The sequence below is a fragment of the Rhagoletis zephyria genome, unplaced genomic scaffold, assembly GCF_001687245.7.
Source record: "Rhagoletis zephyria isolate East Lansing unplaced genomic scaffold, Rhagoletis_zephyria_1.1 Rzeph_scaffold_00660, whole genome shotgun sequence".
Lineage (NCBI taxonomy): Eukaryota > Metazoa > Arthropoda > Insecta > Diptera > Tephritidae > Rhagoletis > Rhagoletis zephyria.
This window is the reverse complement of record NW_016157744.1, coordinates 109,586-132,795: the sequence shown is the minus strand read 5'-3', so window position 1 is coordinate 132,795 and position 23,210 is coordinate 109,586. Positions and strand designations below refer to the sequence as shown.

At 33.7% G+C, this 23,210-nt stretch overlaps 1 protein-coding gene and 1 long non-coding RNA gene across 2 annotated transcripts in view; both read left to right on the top strand.

Moving 5' to 3' along the window:
- LOC108360943 (uncharacterized) overlaps positions 1–1,290 on the top strand; it is a 4,996-nt gene extending 3,706 nt beyond the window's left edge. Inside the window, exon 4 of the long non-coding RNA XR_001847204.1 lies at positions 1,278–1,290. This is a non-coding gene — a long non-coding RNA (uncharacterized LOC108360943). The remainder of the gene's footprint in view (positions 1–1,277) is intronic.
- Positions 1–23,210, top strand: part of LOC108360942 (putative tyramine receptor 2) — a 138,575-nt gene that overhangs the window by 29,733 nt on the left and 85,632 nt on the right. The window lies entirely within an intron of this gene.

Here is a 23,210-nt window from a genome sequence, read left to right as displayed (position 1 = left end):
GCAAATAACGAAATGTGCTACTCTTCCACGCAAAAATCTGAAATGTGCTACTTTTCGACGCGAATAATGAAATGTGCTAGTCTTCCACGCTAATAGTGAAATGTGCTAGTCTTCCACGCGAATAGTGAAATGTGCTACTCTTCGTAGGGACCGACGATATGGTGTAGCGGAAACGGGATCGCGAGAGCCCGACGCAGTAGGCGCGCGGTCGTTTACATGCTGTTTAGCGCGAACATTTGAAGAAAATGACGAAGTAAGTAAATGAGACGAAACAACAGAAACCGTCGTGTCACATTTAAAACAAGATATTAAACTCGACATTACAGACAAAGAATATTTGAACGCATTTGATAAGTTAAAACAATTAATAACAAATGACCCTGTTCTTAAACGCCGGGTTTTACAAAAAAAATTGTTTTAACAACTGACGCATCGCAATTTTCGATTGGCCCAGTTTTGTCACAGGATAATCATCCCATTAGCTATGCTTATAGGACATTATCTAATCACTAAATTCGATACTCCACCATAGAAAAAGAATTACTCGCAGTTGTCTGGTCAATTAAGCATTTTCGTACATATCTTTATGGTAGGAAGTTTATTGTACAAACGGATCACAAACCATTGACATGGCTTTATAATATAAAGGAGCAAAACATGAAGTTACAAAGATGGAAGATACAATTAAACGAGTATGACTTTGATATTACGTATATTAAAGGAAAGGACAATACGGTCGCAGATGCTTTGAATAGGTACTTACAAAGAAATAATAAAACTGAAAATTTAGCTGTTTTTAAGAATGAAATTAGTGCTAATAATAATGACGACGACATGGATACATGGACTAGAACGTTTTATTACAAAGATAATAAATAGTAAGTGTCAAAATTATATAATTATCACAAAAAACTCGGATCTAAAAAAGTTAATGGAAAAAGTATTAGTTGACAAAGGCTTTATGTGTATTTTTTGCGGAGATGACGGTTTATTTATAAGGTTTCAGGAAATCTACGTTAATAATTTTAAAAATAATAAGTTTAAAACGAAGTATTAACAATTATTAAAAATTAACATACGCGAAATAATCATAGAGGTATTAATGAAATATTTTTCGAGCTAAAATCCAAAATATTTTACCCTAAGATATTTGAATTAATTACGTTGGTAGTGTATAATTGTAAAATTTGTCAAATTGTAAAACATGACAGACATCCCATCAAATTTCCTTATCAAATAAGTGAAAGTCCAACACATTATATATGGTATCCGTCCAGAAATTGTATGTGTCTGACCACAATTGACAAATTTTCAAAATATGCGACATACCACAAATTAAATGACAGAACATGGATTTCGATTTTAGAAGCATTAAAGAAGAGAATTTCGTATTTAGGCAAAATGAATAAACTTATTTTCGACAATGAAAGTTGTGTATTGCATAGCGCAGTAGAGCTCTTTTTAAATGAACAAAACATACAAACTCACAAAACAACACTTTACTTAAAAACAGGCAACTCTAATGTTGAAAGGTTGAATGGCACACTTAACGAATATTCACGAATCATGGAAGTTGATAAAACAGATAAATCTCTCAGCCTGGATGATAAAATTTTCAAAATATTTACATTATATAACTGCACAATCCATACAACGACACAGAAGAGGCCAATCGATTTCTTTCAAAAAAAAATTTGGTAAAGAATATATTGAAAAATTGAGTAAAGAATACGAGCAAAATAAAATTAGTAAAATAAATAATAAAATAGAAATAGAAACAAAGAATGCAGTTATTTAGATAATACTGTTAAAAATAGACAGATTACTAAATGTACGCCAAAATACAAAGAACTTAGTAACTACAACAAAGAAGGCAATTACATAACTGATACATCAATTAAAAGAAAAACTAGATATTACAAGTCTCAATTGAAACGTAAATATAAAGGGCAAAACACAGAAATTATTTTGTTGAAATATGTGAAGAAAAAAAATGAATATAAAATAAACACAAAAATTATAATAATGATAATGATAATAATTTGTAAATAAGTATTTAGTAATAAACAAAAAATTGTTTCCTATGTTTCAACATTTTATAGAAAAATTAAGTTATTAATTGTTAACATTTGCGGAGGCGCAAATATCTTGGGGGTGGAAGAGTTATATATTAACACACTTTCTCCCACCTATTGCTTCTCCCATCTACTTTTCATTATTCTCTTAGTTTATAATTCATCATTCTTACTCTCTTCATTCACACTCCAAGTCGAGCTGTCTTTCATCAACCGTTATCTTTAGTTTTAGTTTTAAGCTTAATTAGTCGTTAAGAAAAATGTATAGTTTAGTTGAGAAATAAAGGTGATGCCGGTCAAAAGCAGATCCACTCTTTTATTATATTGAAAAGTAAAAGTAAAAAACACGCCTTAAAAGGTATTAACCGTTATTTTACGTTTAAAAACTTTAAGATTTTAAAACATTACCACTCTATACCCTATACCCTATATGTGCTTGACCATTGAACTAAATCGTTGTTTATTTGGGTAAAATTAAAATATATTTTACTGTTCAATATTGGAGTTGGCGTGAAACAAAAATTAATAATTTATTGTTAGTATGTAAATTAGAACTACAATTATGAGCTTATTGTGCATCTCTCTTTCAAAAGCAAAGGCAGTTTTGCTTGATCAAGTTTCGAATCTAAGAAGAAAGTGTTTTTAAACAAACAAAAAGATAATAATAAAATTTGAAGGATTTTAGATATTGCGTATGGTAGCATGAAATGCCACAATCTTCTTAATTGTCAGGTTGTTGATTTGGCGACGAAAAAGTGACAGTGGAACTACCTCCTTTTTGTATCATGGAAACACATAGCTGAAGATTTCATACTTACAGTGGGATAAACTTCAAACCTCTAATATAAGTTTTCGTTCGGAATAATTTTCATAAACTTATCTATTAAGAGATCTCTTTGGAAAATTACCGTACATCCGATATCCATTGAAATTTTGACATCCTCACTTTTTGGAAACAGAAGTTCAAGATACAAGTTTAAGTGCAAAAAATTAATTAAACGCTAAAAGTCATATAATAGAAAAATGTGTATGTCATTACCCAGACTTTATGAATTGCCTACCCTATAAGTAATAGCAGAAATTCCGAATTAGTAAGTTCTGTCAAAACGTCATTCAAAAGTTTTGAAGAAAATCACTTTTCTCTTTTGTGAAAATTTGGGACTATCTTATTCGAGAATTGTTGGCAAAATGTTAGTCTGATGAATGATTAAGAATTAAGAAATAAATAGTTAATCGCGATTAATGATTAAAATTAATTAAGCGATCGCTGTGATGTAGTGGTTAGAAGTGCGCACTACCATTCCGCAGGGCGAGGGTTCGAGCTCAGTTTCGGGGAACATAGAAAAAGCTGTTTTTAATAGCCCCCTTTGTGTAATGACATCAAGGCGCATGCCATAATATAATTATCGTTAATCGTCAATACAATTTTAAATTACATAAACTCAGTTACATCACTTTTTTGTATTCGACGCTTCCAGGAATCGCGTAATACTTACATAAAAAAAAATTAAATCAGTTTTGGTTAATATTACATAAACTGGAAACTGTTAAAAATCTGTGTTCATATGGAATAGTAGCTTATGTCGAAAGGCTGGCTTTAGTATAATGCGGCATTCGCAGCATATGATTGCGAATGACTTACTGGCACCGAGCCGTTGAAGAAATGTTGGCAAATAAACGTTCCGATACTAGTAAGTCAATATTCTTATTAAGTTCCATCAAAAAATTCCTTGTCGTATAATAAATGTAATAATTATGAATGTACATATAATAAATAAAAAATAATAAAATGTCGTATAATGTCATAGAATTAAGGGAATGCCGGCCTTTCGACATAAGCTACTATTCCATATGAACACAGAAATAATCCCGCTTGTGTACACAGATTTAGTTCCCAAAATGTCTGTTAGCAACAGATAACAATAAAATTGCACATTAAATTGCTAAGAGTGATGACGAAAATCGATTCAGATATGCCTGCTTAGCTGGCCGTGCGTGCATAAAACAAGCAAAAGGTCATTAAGGGGCTATTCAGGTATTATGTAACCACCAGTGGGAAGTGGGGGTCTGTGGTTCTTCATATAAAACATTAATTACACACGCACAAATTTGCGTGCCTGCGATTCGATCACAATTGAACACTGCACTTCACCCTCGTTTCGAATTTTTAAAAGCGTTTTTTAAGATATTTAGTGGTTTAACACTTCTTGGAGGCGCTAGGTGTTGTAAAAGCGTTTTTTAAGCTATTAAGTGGTTTAACACTTCTTGGAGGCGCTAGGTGTTGTAAAAAAAAATATGCGCAATTCGATCCCTAACTATATTTTTTTGTAAAGAACGCCCGTTTGCTTTAAATTTGTAAAATTACAATTATTTTTTTAATTTGCTTACATCTGTTATTTGTTACAAATAAAGAAAAGTCTAAGAGTTACCAAATATAAACATTTTTATATCTATTGATTAAAATAATAATTTTCAATAATAATTTATTTAATTAATACTTTGTTAAAACGCAAATTTTAAGTCCTAATGTATTTGTAAAACTATTTATCACAAAATGTTGTTAATTGTTTGCAAGCGTACTATAGTTTTCATGCATTTCGAGAACAAATATCGAGTATGTATATATACATACATATGTATAGCATGTACTTACGGCGGCCGCCGTAGCAGAGTGATTACATGTCTACTTCCACTCCATAGGACCATGGTTAGATCCAGCGTTGCCATTTTAGCCGTTTTTCGGCTAGATTTAGCCGGTTTTGATAGCAACTAGCCGGAGAAAATTCGATCTAGCCGGCAGCCGATTTGTTAGCCGGTTTGTAAAAAAAAGTTAGCCGTTTTTAGCCGATTTTACTATTTGCCTAATTTTCAGGTGCAAAAAGTAAACAAGTTGTTCGAAAGCAATAATGCAGACCCAATGAAGATTTTTAATGAACTCAATGTTTTACTTTCGCATCTATGCTCCCTAGTGGTTATTAGCGCGGACACATTTGATCCTATATGCTCCCCGTTGGAACCATACCTTGCTCCATTTCCTCAGTTTTATCACAGTTTTGAAGAGTATTTAAAAACAAAAGTAAGCACAAACGCTTTTGACCACGAAGCCGAGAAAATAATTCGAGAAAATGGTCGCTATTTTATTATCACTTTAATAAAGGAATTACGCCAACGCCTCCCTACAAATATTGCCACACTAAAAAAAATTGACTTTTTTCGGTTGGAAATGCATTAAGAGTAATTAAACCAAAAGTATTTGTTCAACTACAGCAACAAAAACACAAATATAATGCCGACGAAATAACATCCATAGAGATGCAATGGCAACGGTTAACGTTACATACCTGGAGTAATTTAGACTCAACTGTAAAATTTTGGGCCGAAGTTTATCAATTTCGAAATGCCCTAGGAGAAAACCCTTTTGCTGACCTTTGCAACCTAGTTTTTAGTTTTCTTGTTTTGCCTATAAGTAATGCAGAAGTAGAGCGAATATTTAATAATAATAATAGATTGACGCTTACACATATGTTAGTGTTTGGCCGAGCTTCTCCTCCGATTTGTGGAGTGCGCCTTGATGTTGTCACACAAAGCGGAGGGACCTACAGTTTTACGCCGACTCCGAACGGCGATTATATTTTTATGAGAAGCTGTTTTTCATGGCAGAAATACACTCGTAGGTTTGCCATTGCCTGCCGAGGGACGACCGCTGTTAAGAAAAGTCCTTTTTTTCTATATTTTTGCGATGTATTTAGTTCAATGAATATAATAAAAACTAAGCAAAGAAATCCAATGTGCGTTAAAACGTTAAACGCTATTTTATATATTAGATACGGTTTAAAACGTGAAGAAAAATGCTGCCATAATTTTACTGTAGATGACGATCTCTTAAAATTAATGAATTCAGGTGATATATAAAATAGTGATTCATTTGATGATGAGGAATATACACTCGAAATAAATTAATGGTGTTAACTAGTCTTTCGTTTCTTGCGATTTATTTAAATAAAGCAAAATTTTCACTAAAACATTTTAGCCGTTTTTTGTCAGAGTCTATGTGAAATTTCACTAAAACATTTTAGCCGTTTTTAGCCGCTTTTTTTTTGCCAATCTAGCCGGTCGGCCCAAAAAGTTCTGGCAACACTGGTTAGATCCCTGGTCAGATCATAACCCAAAATAGCAGTCGTCCTTCGGCACGCAATGGCAAACCCTTGAGTACATTTCTGCTTTGAAAACTTTTCTTACAGAATCATTTGGCGTTCGGAGTCAGCCTTAAATATGTAGGTGTCTCCATTTGTTTCACAACAACAGAACTCATGCCTCAAGTTTGAGGAGAAACTCAACCCTGATACAACAAATAGTATTAGTACTGAATGATAATGACAGATTGCAATCACATAAACGTACAATCATACATGATTGGATTTTTTTTTGCATTCACATTCTCTATGTGAATGGATCTCAACCATTGCATAACACATTTCATATTTTGCGTTTACAATTTGTAACCAATGTCAAGAGTTGTTGTTAAATTTTTAAAATCAAACAATCACATTTTTTAAACGAATAAAATGAGAATGCACACTCGACTGATTCAATCATTACACAGCTCTGCCGGCTACCTCTGATTTTTTTTGGCAGCGTGTTAAAACTTTTTTTCCTTTCAAGACACCTGTGATTCACTCAAAAAAAAAAATCTATTAGAAATAACAGTTATAGATCTTTAAAGTATATACTTACGTTTACCTCCATATTTTTTTGTTAATCTAAATACTTATTTCTAAAAGAAATTTTTCTGTTACCAAACGATATCTCCTTTAATATTTCATCAAATCTAATGAATGATATCTCGTTTTGAAGAGAAGAAGCTCCCGTATATGCGAAAAATAGTCCCGTTGTTTAAATTTAGTTATTTGTTAAAGAAAGAGATAGAATAATTGAAACACCACTTTGAAGGACAGTTTCACCGGTTGAGGTAAAAAAGAAAAACTGTTTGATAGGGTTGCCACCTGCATAAAATTGTATTGGCTAAATATATAGATATTGACTAAAAATTTGCATTGTGTTCAGCGAATCAAAGGCATTTAAATGCACTCATACCTCGAAGAAATAATTTTGAAGAGCGTTGCCAACTATAATTATTCTCCGTGACACAGACATCATTATTTGGGATAAGATTTCGATGGTTCACAAAAAAGCACTAAATGTACTCGAGCGACTTTTTAGAGACATAATGAATAATAATTTTCCTTTTGGAGGCAAAATCGTTCTGTTTGGAGGAGTCTTCCCTCAAGTGTTATCTGTCACTAGATATGGCAGTGGGACGGCTGTCGTTGAAAGTTCAGTTAAACGATCACCTTTATGGCGAAAGGTGAAACGGGAAAATGAGGATCATGGTTTTGCTGAATGGCCGCTCTAATTAGGTATTGGTGAATACTCCAATGAGGCGATTAAATGTTTATGTAATTACGACAGTATTATTACTTCCGTATTCATTGTCACGAAGATCAATGATAACAACACTCCCGAAATTTATTCAGCAGCGATTTTATGGCAAAAAATGATTATTGTAGAAAAATTAATGAGCATTTTATTTAAAATCTGTTATTTCATGAAGAAAGAAGTAACCTCAGTTCAGATTCTGTTCAAAAATATGTGAGCAACGATAAATTATATTCTATAGAATTTTTAAACTCCCTGAATCCGTCGGATTTACCAGCAGAGTTGCCAGATGTGGGGATTTCGCCCCATTTTGGGGATTTCTGAAACCATTTGGGGATAGAGTTTTTCGTTTGGGGATGTGGCGATTTGATGGGGATTGTTGTTTGGTATAAAATATTCACATTGAAATTAAAATACCTATAGTTTACTGCCTGCCCTTAAAAATTTCTCAAACAAAGATTTTCTTTGTCAAAGTATTATTCGTGGAAAATGCTTGTTTTAATGGCACACAATTTTCTCTCACTTCATTACACCAAATTGTAAAAGGATCGCTGTGATTGGCATTTACCGAATGGACTGCATATATTTCTGATTTCCTTAGTGTGAAAAGAGTTTTACAAAGTGACAAGCGCACAAAAAAAAATAGACGAACTTACAGACAACAATGGGAATAGGAACCTTGGGCCGAAGGTATGTTGTTAAATAGTCTCCAAAAACCATAAAAAATAAGAAACCGCTATACGTAAATAACTAAATGATCTCATATATGTACACATATACAACTGTGAAAATTTGTAATATAAAAGTATTCAAAACTGTAATTAAAGGGATTTAAATGGGGATTTAGAAGAAAAATGGGGTTTTTTTGGGGATAACTGGGGCTCGATATGGGGATGCGATATACAAAAATGCTGGCAACACTGTTTACCAGCCCATAAATTAGTTTTCCAGTCATGCCTTTCCAATTAGTAAGAAAACAATTCCCGGGAGAGGTGAACTTTAATATGACAAACAATAAAGCATACGGTCAGACATTTCAAAAGGCAGAATTTTATCTACTGGAACAGTTTTTCGCATGGGCAGAACTATACGTGGCTTTTTCAAGAGCTCGTAGATTTAACGATATTTATGAGTGTGTCCAAGAAACTTTCAACCAAAAAGAATAGACTGATCACTTTATCACTTCCAGCATTGTTTTCCAAGAAGTTTTGCAAGGTTTCAGTTAAAATTACACATCTGTAGTGACTGCAATAAAACAAACTCCTGAAGCAAATACCTGAGTTAGTTTATTTCCTCTTTACTCTAAAATATTGGAAGCGAATAATTCGTTATTAACTTAAATATGGTTGTTCGAAAATAGCTAAAAAAAAACAAACACAAAATCGATTCCAATATGTCACTCACAGACAAGACTTTGACCACCTGCTGTCGTTTGTTTTTTACAAAAACAGAAAACACCGTTGTTTGGTTTAAAGTTTGGCAAAAAGTTTACTTTTTTAAGTGCGAAAAACAACTTTTGGCCACATAAACTGATCCAATTACTTATCGTGGAATGTCGGAGATGACGAGGGATTTGAAATATGAACTAAATATGCGATTACTGTTTTTGTACGAAAATAAATAAATGAGCTTTCCGGATTCCTATTACACAGCTTCACAAATAAAATGGCCTGTACTTTTGACAGGAATACCCTACACCCGTGTGCTTTTGTGCCCTGAATACGAATCTGAAGTTTTGCTCCCTTCTCTTAGAAACGACTACACGGATTTAGTTGAAATATTGCACTCGGTTCGCTTACAACTTTGACTAACATTTGAAATTCAATTTTGGGCATTTTAACCCCATGCGGGTCACTAGTATTTAATAAAAGTAGTATCGTTGTCGAAATTTTACATCTATTTAATCGACTTCACAAAACGGAGAAGGTTATCAATTCGTCGCAATATTTTGTTTTTCATAAACTTTTGAATTTTGCTGTTACCATTATTTACTCCTTTATGTGAATGACGATTTTGAAGTCCACTACTAAAATTTCGTCCATGTACATATGTATTTCGCCGTTTAAAGTACAAAACCGCGTATCGTCGTTCTGCAAAACCGCGTAAAAGGAGAACCATTTTGAAATATGAGTGTTTCTACTCTCTAGAAAATAATTTATACAACCTCACATACGCTGTTTTGCATTTTGTTGATACGCGATTTTGTACTTTAAACGCCGATTTGTATGTATAGATGAGACGCGTAATGGTTCCTCACTTACTAATATATTAAACATATACCAAACCGGACTGTAAATACGTTTTTCGATTATATTGGTCTGAGAGCCTCTTGGAAAGTTAAAAGAGGAAGGTTTCTGCTCATCAGAACCGGTACAACTTAAGAAAGTATCTTGAAGGTGTAAAACAAAATATAATATTTCCTTCTCTAACGGCGGTTTTACACGAGTTTTTGTCAAGATGGTACCTAAAGCCCAATATTTTTGCATCACACGACTTAGCTACCAAGTTACACCAAATTGTATGCTGCTATTCTAAAGATGAAGCCAGTTTGATCGTAAATAGGATGTATAAGGGGACCTCTCAATCCCTGTGCCACCTAACGGAAGACAATTGCACTGATCCTTTTAAATATCATTGCATAAAATAACAATCATTCAATGCGATTTGGAAATCTGGTAGAAAATGGTTCCCAATTGAATGATTCTTTCCATTTTATATGTATACTATCAGACCCGGCGAACTTCATCCCGCCCCAATTTCTTTTTTATTGAAATATTTGGTCCAATGTTTTTTTGGTTTTGTGGTCGTCAAAAAGCATATTCTCCATTCTTCTTCTTTTTATTGGGCGCTGTAACTGCATGAGCGATTTCGGCCGTGTTCAACAAAGCACGCTAGTCGTTTCTATTTTGTGCCAACTGACGCTAATAGAAAATGCCAAGTGAAGCCAATTCCTTCTTCACCTGGTCTTTCTATCGCAGTGGCGCCCTGCGTCTTCCTCTGCTACCACCAGCAGGTTTCGAGGTGAATACTTTCAGAGCTGGAGCATCGAAGTCCATTTGAACGACATGGCAAAGTCAGCGGAACCGCTGTATTTTAATTAGCTGCACTATATCTATATCGTCGTGAAGCTCATACAGTCTGCGGTACTCGCCGTCGCCAACGCGTAAACGCCCGTAAATCTTCCCCAAAATGTTTCTCTCGAATACTATCCATGCATCTGCGCCATATACCAAAGTAGCACTTGTTGGCAAGAGTGATTCTGCTTTGGATTTCTATGCTGACATTATTATCTGTGTTTATGCTGGTTGCCAAGAAAACGAAATTCTCTACTTTCTCGAAATTATAACTATCAATAGTGACGTGGGTGCCTACGCGCGAAGGCGCTGACTGTCTTTTTGATGACAGGAGATATTTCGTCCTCGCTCCTTATCCAGGCAAAACAGACTTCGCGGTTTTGTTACCGGTGATGTCGATGTCATCGGCATACCCCAGCAATTGCACACTCTTGTAACAATGATCCGGTTCCATGGTGAATCGTCATTATATCTGAAAATGGGGAGTAGCATTAGTTCACAGAAATGGTTATGATGATTTAACGGTGGTAATTTGACTGTGATCCCTGGTGTCTTCGAATGACTTCACTTGACGATTTTTAGCAGTAACTCGACTCCAGAGCCACCTTGCGGCCTTTTTTTTGCAATAGTATTTCCCCTACCATTAGCATTTCGATTATGATGCACATCGGATCACAAATACGATTTTTAGTAATAACTCGACTCCACCACCACCTGGCGTTTTAAATTGTGAGCCAAATCTATACAGGGACCCGCTTAAACACATAAAAAAGTTTCAATAAAATCCTTTTTGTCGATTAGGAGTTCACTCGCAAACACACGTGCCGAAGAATTATACACATACTCTACCGCAAATACTTCCAGAGATATGCGGTATGAAAAAATCGATTTGTATGGGAGATGCCACGCTCTCCTGATATATCGAAATTATTATCAGCCTATAACCAAAAGGTGTCCAAAATTTCAAAAAAATTGGTACTTCCATTCGCGAGATCACCTCTTATAAAGATATGGCACTTCTCTTTATATAATAATAATAGGTATAGATAAATAGCCAATACTCGCTTGCTTTGCGGCGCCTTAAAACACCTTTCAAATTGTGATTAAATTCTATCTTATATATAAAAATAAGTGCACGTTTTTGGTGTTACCTTCTGACTTGAGAACGGCTTCATCGAATTCAACCAAATTTATGCGGCATATTCGGGCTATCATGCATGTGCTTTATGTGAAATTTGCCCAATTCGGAAAAGGGGGTATGGCACCACCTATACTAACTAAAATATAAGAGGTAAGAAAGTCTAAGTTCGGGCGGAGCCGAACATTAAATACCCGGCGCAAGTATTAAATATATAATCTTCATATTTGTTTCCGAAAGCTACCGCTACATGGCAAGCCGGGGTGTATCAATTTTGAGTAAAATATCGTCCTTAAATTTCGAAATATTGAAGTTTCAAGCATTTCTGAAATTTACCGTTATATGAAAAGCGGCCCTAATTTTAGTCCGATTTCAATTATTTTCAACTTTTTGCTTTTACGTGGCAAGCACAATAACCATACCGAGCTTGGTAAAAATTGGTAGAACGGCTACCGAGATACATATATGTGATCATAAGTGGGCGGTGCCACGCCCATTTTCCAAAATTTTATCATAAACGTATTTCTTGGTAAAGAATTGTTGAAAGGCAAAACGAATCGTGATAGATATAGACAAATGTATACATAAATGATCAGAATGAAAAGAGATATCGATTAAGCGATAACTCGAGTAAAAAATTTAGATATCGCTTGAACCATTTTAGGGTAAACTTAAAGGGACGTGCAGATGATATTTTATAATTTCATATTTTTAAGTGGTCTAAATTCCTTAACTCGCTTAAAAATATAGTGCTATAACAAAATGGGCGCAGAAATGAAATATAACATCATTAAATTATAAGTAGATAATATATATTTTGAAAGCCATTTTTTTGTGTTCGCAAAGCTCGAGAATGGTTTCACTAATGTTTTTGAAATTTTGGACACCTGCCGCACTCGTCCCAAGGATGGTTATAGGCTAAAAAATGTCGATATATATAGGAGGCGTGGTACCTCCCATACAAACCGAATTTTTCATTCTGCATATCTCTGGAAATGTTAATGGTAGAGTACTGGAACTTGGCATTGGGGTATGTATATTAAATCAATTGCATACTCTTAGAGAAAAATTGGGGTTATTTGAAAAGGAGGCGTGGCACCTCCCACAAAAACTGAATTTTTCATACTGCATATCTCTGGAAATGGTAATGGTAGAATACTGGAACTTCGTATGGCGATATATGAAATCAATTGCATACTTTTAAAGAAAATTTCGGACTGTTGGAAAAGGGGCTTGGCACCTCCCATACAAACTAAATTTGTATGCTACATATCTCTGGAAGTGTTCATGGTAAAGTACAGGAACTTCGTATGGAGATATGTATGTACATCAAATCAAGCCCATACTCATGGCGAAAAGTGGGGCTATTTGGAAAGGGGGTGAGGAGCCTACAAACGTGCCGACTTTTAGCTATCTTCGAATGTATTTATAATTCTTCTGTAGGTGTGTTTGCAAGTGAAATCCTCCTAAATCGGTGTCCGCATTTCTACGAATTTTTTTGTGTGTGTTTGAGTGGGTCTATGGATGGTTTAGTTTCACATTTTAAACCGGCAGTTGGCGCTGTAGTTGAGATATTACTAAAAATCTTATTTATGTGACGATTTGCCCAATATTTAAAATCTGTATCAGCAATACTATACTCAAGCCACAATAACATTGACAAATACATAGTTTAGGAAGAGCATGCCTGAAACTATACAAAAAAGCAAATAAGCAAATGGATGTATAGAATTGACAACAACAACCATGCTGTCGAGTTTGAATAGCGGCAAATCAGCTGCACTTGATAGTAGTTGGTTGAATAAGGAAAATGAATTAGCAACAAGAGTTTACGGGATGTACATAGCTCAGTGGTTAACGCTTCTGACTTTGAACATCGAATTCGCAGGTTCGATCCCTGCTGAAGTCTAGAAAAAAGAAGTCTGATGAGGAGATGTGGTGATCTCCGAAATAGTGCTATAACTTCTACCGCTTAGACTTTGTTGCTTTTTCAATTTTTCCTAATAAAAAATCGTGGTACAAAGCTCAATAAAAATATTAAAAATAAAAAATGTTAACAAGCCACAATAACATTGACAAATACATAGTAAACAATTGTTGCTATGATGTGCTGTTTATTTTTTCTTCGGATAAATTAAGTCAAGTATAAACATGGCTGCAAGTATAAACATGGCTGTAATATAGTAAAAAAAATTATATATAAAAAATTTCATATAGAATAACTCCAGGATTTTTCAATATTTGGTGTAGAGAAGCACACCGGGGTACCGCTATTTTTTTTTTTGAAATTGTAGCTCGTTATTTAACAAAGATCATGCAAGTCAAAATTTCAAACGTTGTACAAAAATTAGCTAAGTTCGACAAAGGTTAATCATTGTGATTAGATTTCTTAGAAACATTCCGGGAATGCAGTTTTGTATTTTTTTTGTAGGTGTTGCTCATTTTCTCCATATCAAAAAATTTTCGAACAAAGTTTGTATGGAAGAAAACGCGCGAACAAAAAAATTGCCAAAAATCAACGGTAAGTCCAAGCCACTTCAAACTTGCACTTTGAATTGAATGGGCATACTCAAAACAATTCTAAAAAATCTGTTTAAAATGGTTAAAATTTTTATCAGCATTTAGGCGATTCCACCGCACGGGAATCAACAATTCTACATTTTGATAAAGCTACACCTAATTGACTATTATATGAGTTATTACAAAATACGAAAAATATTCCAGCTTACTTGTATANTGAATTGAATGGGCATACTCAAAACAATTCTAAAAAATCTGTTTAAAATGGTTAAAATTTTTATCAGCATTTAGGCGATTCCACCGCACGGGAATCAACAATTCTACATTTTGATAAAGCTACACCTAATTGACTATTATATGAGTTATTACAAAATACGAAAAATATTCCAGCTTACTTGTATATGGAAAAAATCTGATTTATTTCTTCTGCCATGGGTGGGACAAAAAAAAAAGGAACCTGCTTTTTGGAGCAGATATATTTTACGGAAACTCTGCGAATTTATATCACTTTTATGTGTGAACTTGATGTCTTATAAAACAAAGCAAAAACTACAAAACTGATGGCTTTATTATACAAAAAAATCCGAAATTCCTCTGTCACGGGTGGGACAACGTTTTTCACGGGTAGGACGCGTACGAATTTTTATATGAAAAGGAGCTTTTAGTGTGGTCCATATATAAAGATTAGTTATTAAAAAATATAAAAAGCCGAGTAGGGGTTAAATTCACTCACGTTTTATGTTAGGATGGTGTCTTTTATATAGAAGAAAATGCCAAGCATCGTCAGTGAAAAAAATATTAAAAATGAACGCAATTTCCTAGCGTCTTGAAATTTTCACTTTTACGTACTTAAATTTAATGGAGTACAAAACTGCATACCTAAAAAGCCTGAACAAAAAGTTTAAAATTTTTGGGTGTAATTATTAAAGTTAGTTGAATTTTTGTAAGAGGTTTGATTTCAATTGAAATGTAGATTTATGAGGTTCTGGCTAGGTTATGTGCTAGACTTGTATAAAAAAAAACTATAAACATTAGATTAACAAAATAAAAAACCAAAACTGGTCAAAATGTAACTTAACTTAATCAGCTGACCACAAGGGTATATAGATAATGGACGAGTCTGCGATAATTTTTCAAGTTTTCTCTCTTTGTTTTGCTTTAAATAAAACTGTATTAAAAGATGTTTTATTCTAAAAAACAAAATTGTATTTTCGGGTTCAATGCATTACAAATGTCTCGATTTTCGTCCACAGAATTCTAGTCACCGTATGTACATATGTATGTATATTGCATTTCTGTAGAACACCGATGGGCACTGCCTTGCCCGCGGGCGAAGCTCTTTTGAGGCCGGTTATTCAATGTATGGTTAACATTACCATCAACCGGGGGTTGGTTAATCGTCTGGTAGCTTGGATTGACAGATTCGTTTGCACCAAATTCTAATTAGCTGACGTCGGGTTAGTTTGATCGTTGTGTATATTTTAGTAAAAAACTCAAAAAATTTGCATTGTGAAAAGTCAAAACCTACAAGTCAGCTGAGTTTCGTTTACATTTTTAAATTTCGTGCATCTCGCACCGGCTGTTGTACTCCTATTTTTTAGTGAAAATTTAATTAAAATAATGGAGTCTGCAAAACATTTAAAATATCGGCTACCGAATTTCACCAGCACCGAAGAGAAACTGCTGCTATCTCTGGTTGAGCAGCATACATCTATTCTCGAAAATAAGCTGACTGATGATGTTTCCTGGGAAGCTAAGAAAAAAGCTTGGGAGCAAATTGATAGCGCCTTTGAGGCTCAGATGGGCATAAGAAGAGGATCGAAAAACCTGCGCCAAAAGTACGACAACATGAAAAGAAAGGCCAGTAAGAGCTTGGCAGGGGAAAGATGGGAGATTTACAGAACGGGTGGTGGGCAGTATAAGCAGTGTACTGACCCCAACACCGAGAGGATAGCGGCGCTATTGGGTCAGCCGGCAACTGGGTTGTCAAATGGTTATGATAGCGGTGGTAAGATTTCTTGTGGATTTATATATGTACATAAACTTGTAGTGAACTAATTAAGCTGGTGAAATTTTGGCCAGTTTCGGAAGTTTTTCTTTTGTGTATGTATTTAATGTATATTTTAAAATACAATCGGCCTTCGGAGTCGGCGTAAAACTGTAGGTCCCTCCTCTTTATGAGACAACAACAACGCACACGCCACAAATCGGAAGAGGAGCTCGGCCAAAAACAAATTTAGGCCGTTCCCATATACCAGGATTTCCAAGTTTTACAGGCAGTGGTTCCCGTACGCTACGTTCACATAAGGTTTGTTAAAGGCTAAACAGCTTTTCCTGTAAAACCTGCAATTTCTGAAGTACGGGAACAGGATAATTGAATAATTAGTATTTTTATTATTATTATTAAATTTTTACGGTTGTTAGCTTGTCCATGTATTTTAAAGTATACTAAAATTTCATGTCCTATACAGCTGCATAGTTTACATTTTTCCTAAAAGTTCTGAACAAAAAGTTTAGAATTTCGGTGAAAAATTTTAGAATTTTTATACTTTTAACAAAGTTTGAAATGAGGATTTGTGTATATTATATATAAATGAGAAAAATTAAAATCACACAAAACCTTTATTTTCTCCACCATACAAAAGACAAGTAATTGATTCTGTTCTGATTTTTATTATTATATTCTGGTTATTATTATTATATATTTTCAGTTATTTCATTTGAAAGTTTGCCTGCAGAGGAAGGTTTCCTGGCAGCCACTGAAACTCTAGATGAATCAATGAAAGGCTATGAAGGGGAAACTGTAGTAGAGGCAACTGAGTCATGTTATAAGGGCATACATTATCTAAAATGTTAATTTTTCACTTTTTAGGAAACCACTGTTTGGAGTTCATGGAACCCAACCCTTCTTCGAAAGAAGAAAAATGAAAAATTACCAGGGAAAGGCGAAAAGAAGGTCAATTCACAACAAATTTTTTGGGAGGATGAAAACAGAAGAGCAAGCGAGAGACATGAGTGGTCGAAAAAAAACACGCTCTGGAATTGAAAGAAGTAGAAATGAAGTTAGAACTTCTTGAATTAGATATAGAATTTAAGAATAAAAGTAATGTAATCTTACCTTTATATGCTAACGTTATATAAACATATCGATATGTGCATTCATATGCACTCTCATGACCCAAAGAAAAGTATAAAAAATATGTATAAAAAAGTTTATAAAAGTATAGCTCATTGTCCAACAAATACTATATAAATCCAAATTTAACACTTTGTTCAAAATTCAAAAAAAAAATCAACAAATTCTCATCAAAATTTCACCATTTTCAGTCTTTTTATAAAATGTTTGAGTATGCAGTTTTATAGCCAATGCAATTTTAGTTTAATAAATTAAATTGAATGGGCTAACAAAATGCATACTAAAACATTTTCTAAAAAGACTGAAAAACGGTGAAATTTTGATGAGACTTTGTTGAGTTTTTTGAATTTTGAACAAAGAGTTAAATTTGGATTTATATGGCATTTGTTGGACAATGAGCTATAAGTACATAAAAAAAATTAATGAACATGAAATAAACAAAGTAAAAGTAGTCAAAATATGCCCAAAGTGTAGCACACTTTTGGGTCACGAGTGTACATACATATGCACATATACAGTGGCGCTCACCTAAGTAGCACACTTATTTTTTACAATATTAAGGGCCGGTTACTCAATGTCCGGTTAACACTAATCTGCGGTTAAACATCGTTATCGACGTCTTCGACTCCGGGCATACAACAGGGAGTCGGTAACGTCGATAACTATGTTTAACCGGAGATTAGTGTTAACCAGACATTGAGTAACCGGCCCTAACACTGTTTTACGAGATACATTTTTTTGTAAATTTTTTATAAAAATATATTTAGTAGATTCTATAACATAAACTATATGGGTCAAAGTTTAAAACTTTGTGTACAGTTCAGGAAAATGTAACCTATTTCAAAAAAATGTCATCAAAACTTTTAACTTTTTTGCAGAATCTTTAGAAACTTTTAGCGTACATGGTTTTTAGCTTATTCAATTTTAGTATAATATGCAGTTTGCAGTTGCAGTTTATACATACGTATATCGTCGTTTAAAGTACAAAACCGCGTATCAACAAAATGCAAAACCGCGAATCAAGATAATAAAAAACCGCTTTATAAAAGAGAGAACCATTTTGAAATATGAGTGTTTTTACTCCCTAGGAAATAAGTTATGTAACCTTACATACGCGGTTTTGTATTATCTTGATTCGCGGTTTTGCATTTGGTTGATACGCGGTTTTGTACTTCAAACGACGATATATGTACGTATGTATGTATGTACATACGATGGCGAAGATGTATGTAAATAGGGAAGAGACATTTTAGCATTTCGGCTTGCATGGTTTTTGTTAGATAACGAACTACACTTTCATAAAAAATAAGAAACATTTTTAAACAAAAAAATATAGAAAAATCATGCTAAATTGTCTCTTCGCTATTTACATGCATATGTATATGCATTGGTATATACTAGTAATTATGTACATACACATATCGATATGTTTATATAACGTTAGTCTAATAAATAAGTTTTAAGATACATACTTGCTTGGTAAATATGCATATAAAAATAAGAAGGGTGAATAATTTATTTTTTAAAGAAATTCAAGTTCCTATTTTCATATGATCCTATGCAGGGTCCTAGATCCTATGCAGGGTCGTCGATGCTATATTAGGCTAAGTTTTTCTTACTGAAGATCGCAATTTCTGTTAACTGTGGTTTTTTAGTTTTTGTTAAATGTTATGCTATATAATTTATTGTTTAAAGCTGGGATCACACGTACCAATCGTGGCTAAAAATTTGTCAAATTCATAGACAAATCATGTGCACGCTAAATTACATTTGTCATTTATCAGAAAAGCCAAATATTTGCCTTCTTGTGGCAAATGAAAAACAACCCTGGTGGCCAAATCGTGGGATCGCAATGCTGCCAAATAAAAATTACGCAAATGACCAAATATCTGATTTGCCACTTGATGACAAAACCGCGTATCGTCATTCTGCAAAACCGCGTAACTGACATTGGCTGCCAAAAATTGGATTTGCTCACACAAGCTCTTGGCTCAATCCTTATCCATTCGTCCTGAAATATACCATCCAGAAATGCGATTGCTTTATAAAAAAATTATAGTTTAAAAAACTAAAACCTTATTATAATTGCCATTCGTACTGTCATCAGGTATGTAACTTGAGAATAGAAATCGCTACATCTTTTAGGCGCATCAATATTACATAGTTACATCCCGAGCTAATTAAAGGAAGGTAAAAAGAGAACCGTTTTGAAATATGAGTGTCTTTACTATCTAGATAATAATTTATGCAACCTCACATAGGCGGCTTAGCATTTTGTTACGCGGTGTTGTACTTTAAACGACGATATACTGATTATTAAAGACGATCTAAATTACACTGTCTGACAAAAGAAAATTTATATAGTTTTTTCGAGGTTCACACTTGTTGTAGGTCTCTTCAAGCAGTAAAATCTGCATACTCAGAATTTTAAATACACCCTCAAAATCTGGGCTTAAGGTCAAAAACCGCGTGTTTCAAAGGGTGACGCACAGGTATACTTGCTCGTAACTTTATTTCTGTTTACCCGGTGAAAAATACGTATGTATATATGTAAGTGATTCAAGGTAAGACATTTCGCTGCTTACAACCATGTTTAAATTGATAATTTATATTAAGAAATAGCAAAGCAATCAGTGATCTTACTTAAAGAAAATGTGTGGTGGAATCTGGAAAAAAAGTGGTAGATTTCAAAAAAATGTGGTAGATCTCAGGTTTTGGATCAAACTTTTTACAAAAATTAAAAAAAATCTGCAAGGGTTCACCTAAATTGCAAACATTTTAATTAGAATCTAAAACAAAATTAATTTTAGTATAATAAAATGCTAGATTGAAATTGATAAAAATTGCGTTGAGTTTTGCCAATTTTTTTCCTTGACAGTTTCGAACATATTTTGAAAGATTTCTGCAACCTTGCGGAGTGCTACCAGTTTTTCTTTATATCACATCACGATGTATCGAACAAATGTGGCTCGTTCCAGAAATGCTACTTGGGATTTGCCGATTTTGACAATTCTCAAGTAAAAGTAAACAACGCTTTAGAAATTTGAGATGCACTGAAATTTGCTAATCCTTTCACAAAAATCGCCGGGTTTTATCATTTTCGCTATTAATTCTTTTTATAGATCATATATTTGGCAATTTAACACAATAAAACCACGTTTGATGTCGAAACATTGAATATTGAGAAAATTTACTATTTTACAGTTTATTTTATCCTCCCATTCCGCCTGTTGTTAGTGTTTAGTGTTGGACAATGTTTGCTCTTAAAATTAAGAAAATTATGTTGAGCAAAAATAAAACTACTCAAAAACGCGAATATGTGGTAGATTTCAGACCTTGTGTGGTAGATGTGCTCAACAAAGTGGCAGATCTTCAACAATGTGGTAGAAGTCCGATCACTGAAAGGAATCTTACAGAGTATATGCAAAATTTTAATTTTTAACATTTTTTCATTTTAAACTACGACTTGTCCGACTATTTTGTTTACTAGTATACATACATAGGGTGCCCATCGAATTTTTATTTATTTTTTTATTTCAAGGCCCTAACCCCTAATTTCCTTCCTTTTTATGAGAAATATTATTGTCTATTTTTATAGGTTTTTTAAAAATCATTTAAAGTTCGCGACTTGTCATATTTTGTCAGAAAATATAGTTTTGTAGATTTATCAGTTTAGTTGTACTATATATTTTGTAATTGTTGAAATAAGGAATCGTCAAAACTCAAAACAAATAAGAATATAATTTTTTTTTATTTGCTCAATGAAAATCCCGACAATCCAAGTATGACAATAGATTATTATACAACATATTAAATACCTATAAATCCTTTTCTCACGACATGTTCGATCTTTAAAATTTAATGAAAAATAGTCATTCAAAACTGATAAATGTACAAAACCTAAATTTCTAGCATAAAATGAAATGAAATTAAAGGTATATTTAAAATTTTGGTTTTTTAGTTTTTTGAGGTGCTACCCCTGAAATTTTTACATATAAGGAGAAAATATTTATCATTTAATATAGACTCAATTGACCCAGATTAACCTATGCCACAAACGTGTTGGAATAATGAACCATGTATGGTGGATCTGTGCGTTATTATCTAATTACTCGTACATGTAAAAAGTCCTAAATATACATATATATTTTAAAGGAACGAAATTAAACTTATTTTTAACCGACTTCACAAAAAGTCGAAGGCTATCAATTATCAATCCGTCGGAATATTTTTTTTTTTTAACGTATTTTACCGCATAACTTTGGACCACGTTAACCGATTTCTATAATTCTTTTTTTTTACCACAGGTGGTCCCGTACTAATTTGGTTTAAATCCAATCACTGGATCATGAAGAAATTAACGATAATCTTAAATTTGTATATGAGAATTGAAGTCGGTTTTGTTTTTTGCTTAAAAACTAGTTGTCCACTTATTTATGAATGATGGGGTGAACAGAAATAATTTTGTTTTGCATCATGATATGTTTTATACAATGGTAAGTGCTCATTTACACACGGCGATTTTTGTTGCCGCAACTCGACGTTTGTAGGAGGGAGCGCGACGAGGAAAGGAGAGGGGCATCGAGTTGCTCGTGCTCGGGCAACACGCTTTGTGCTCTCGTTCGTCTGTGTAAATTGAACCGCTGTTCACAGCTGACAACAACAATTGCATACACACAAATCGCCGTGTGTAAATGAAACGAGCAACACCAAAAGGGAATGTGAAAAATCGAGGCGACAAAAGTTTTCGTGTATAAACGCAGTCTAACCGTGCAAAGGCCGCTAATAAGGTGGCTAGCCAAAGGCAGCACTGACGCAAAGTGATACTGTCGTTATCTCAACTTCGACCCGTTTGTGGCACGGGTTAGACTTGATTAATTGAGCCAAAATTTTAAGGGAATTACTTTTTCAATAAAGGTAACCATTTCAAGGGGTAGCACCCGCAAATTTCCGATTTTCAAAAATAAGGGCCACTTTAATGTACATACATATATAAGAAAGAAGCCGTAAGCACTTTTGTTTTTAATTAGCTATAACTTTTGAAAATCAATTACGGTTTGGCTGAGACATTCGACTTTGACCAATATGTTCTGCACTTTTTCTAGCCCAGATTTTGAGGGTGTATTCAAAATTCTGAGTACCTGTTCGTATATATTATTTTTGTTTATTTTACTTCAAATCTCACGAAATCATAAATGCAAAAGTATGGTTGACACCGGATCAGCTGTTTAAGTATTTATGACCAAATGTTTAAATCGTGTGAATGAATGTGGACAATATTTGTCACTTTACTGCTGTGCGCAAATGTGTGCCAAATCATTTGGATCTTTGGCAGCCAAATGATCGCAAGACAAATCATTTGTACATCGCTATCCAAAGGCGCAAATGTGGACAAATCTAAATTTTGTGTACAAATGTACAAATCGTGTGATCCCTGCTTAATAAATAAATGTATACATCTAATGTGCATCGTAAAAAAATCCTGTGTATTTGTGTCTTGATTATAGTGATTAATGGCATATATGATTATAACCTGTAAGAAAACAACACGAGTATATTTACGTTCACTAGTGTTCGCCCAGCGGTTGAAATTCAACCGCTAAAATTAAGGATAGTTTATGTGAGTTGAGTTGAGCTGAAATAACATTAGTTGGAATCGGTTAAGTGGAGGGGAGTTTAGCTTAGTACTTAGCATAACATAACATACCATAACATAAGATTAAATAACATAACATATGTAGCATAACACACCACAATATAACATCGCACATTCTTCAGTTGTTCTTCATCTTCATCTTCATCTTCATCTTCATCTTCATCTTCATCTTCAT